This window comes from Suncus etruscus, chromosome 6, assembly GCF_024139225.1.
Source record: "Suncus etruscus isolate mSunEtr1 chromosome 6, mSunEtr1.pri.cur, whole genome shotgun sequence".
Classification (NCBI taxonomy): domain Eukaryota; kingdom Metazoa; phylum Chordata; class Mammalia; order Eulipotyphla; family Soricidae; genus Suncus; species Suncus etruscus.
The window spans coordinates 83,850,997-83,852,928 of record NC_064853.1 but is presented as its reverse complement, the minus strand read 5'-3'; the positions used below and the strand labels follow the sequence as shown (position 1 = coordinate 83,852,928).

The 1,932-nt window shown below is 31.9% G+C and overlaps 1 non-coding gene across 1 annotated transcript; it reads right to left on the bottom strand.

Moving 5' to 3' along the window:
* Positions 1-713: 713 nt before the first annotated feature.
* Positions 714-877, bottom strand: LOC126012650 (U1 spliceosomal RNA). Its single transcript, XR_007497088.1, has one exon. It is a non-coding gene; the product is annotated as a U1 spliceosomal RNA (small nuclear RNA).
* Between the last annotated feature and the right edge of the window lie 1,055 nt (positions 878-1,932).

Genomic DNA, 1,932 nt, shown 5'->3' with positions numbered 1-1,932 from the left:
ACTATATTGTTGGTTTTTCTAATCCCATTGAAACATTTCTTGATCTATAAGAGAGATTAACTAGGCACCTCTAAGACTTGAGAGAGATTAAGAATATAATTTTCATTCAATTATTACATACCTTCAGAATCTAATATTCTACTTCAGATAATATACTATAAAGTTAATCAATATTAAAAAATGGCAATACATTAGAAATTTCATGGCAAAGAAATTGATGTGCAAAAAACCCCAGCAAAATACAAAAAGCTAGTATATTCTCACTGTAAAATTATAAGCCTATACAAATTCATGTCACATGCTCAAAGCATCCAAAAAGAAAAAGCTAAATAAAAATATGTACAAACATGTGTTAGATTTCATTGAATATAAAATACAGACTAATAGCAATTTGACAAAGGAATTTTTCAATATTTCAAAAACATCAGCCCATCTTTTAGTAAAAATACCTGTTCAGTTGATTTCAAAGTGGCTGTTAAAAGCCCCAAAGGCCCTATACACTTTAAGAGAAGAAAAAAATCATTTTTTTATGTTTTATTCTACTTCTAATTCTAAATCTCAAAGAACAGTATTTTATGAGGAAAAATAAAAACAAAGCATAACCATTAAACACACACTTCCACTAGATACATTTAGGGTTTGAAAATTATTAGGATAAACAATATTCCACATAATCTAATGAAAAGGGTACATATATGATTTATTTTTTTCCCCAGGGGAGAGCACAAACGTAGTCCCCTACTACCGCAAATTATGCAGTCGAGTTTCCCACATTTGGGGAAAACGTGGTGGTCAGCACATCCGGAGTGCAGTGGATAAGCTTCACCCTGGGAAAATCACCTTCATGATAATGGTATCTCCCCTGCCAGGTAAGTACATATATGATTTCTGATATTGTTTAAAACAAATGAGTCATTGAGTATTAGTACCATAGGAGTTGTAGCAAATGGACCTACCAGTTTGCCTTCTGTATCTCCTAAAACTATACTTTCCCATTCTTTGTCTATACAGTTTCTTGTATATATAAAATATATATTTTATTTACTTATAATATCTATGTATTTACTTATACTATTTTCATTTATATAAGATCATTCAGACAAGATCTTTCTCTTGTTCCTGGGTATGTCTTCTTCCAAACTTTATATTGTTAATAAATCTGTTTTTGGATTGATCAGTCCAACCAAGCTACAGTAGAGCTTCTGAACCTTTCGAGGTTATATGCTGAGTACAATGCATACATCGCATTACAACATCTATGAATTTGTCATTATACTATAGAATGTGTTGGGCAAAAGGAAGCATCTATGATGGATACATATTTTTCTAGTGCCACAGAAGGATAATTTTAAAATTGTAATTCACAATTGTCATAATCTCATATTATGATGAACAGATTTATGGTTAAAAATCAATGAGTTAAAAGGCTGTCTTTAATTCTAACATTTGATATTCTCAGATGCAATGATTCTCTTTTGTGGAAGAGTAATCACAGAAACAAATAACAATGATTAGGCAAAAGTAATTTGGGTGCAAAAAGTTATAAATCATTAGTAAAACTAAAGAATAAAGCAATGAGTAAGTGTGCTAACAAAGAAATGAAAAGATTCACAGACATGTGGGAAGCAGTTGTCAACTGTGTCTATGTTTAAGCAGACTTACTTGCACAAATACATAAACATGCACAGATAAATATTAAATTATTCAAAGATGTAGGTGCAGCAAGAACTGACCTCTGAAACTTGAATGTGTGGGCCATCAGGGGAATCCTGTTGAAAAGTGAATGCTGATTATTGAGTGCTGCATAAGTGCTGCAATGTGATCTGGGAGAGAGACTGAGTGAGGTTAGTATGTTATTCAGAGTAGAAACAGCTGAGTAGCAATTGCATCACCTGCATCTTTTTGGGGTTTGTTGGAGTAAAAAATTGTCAA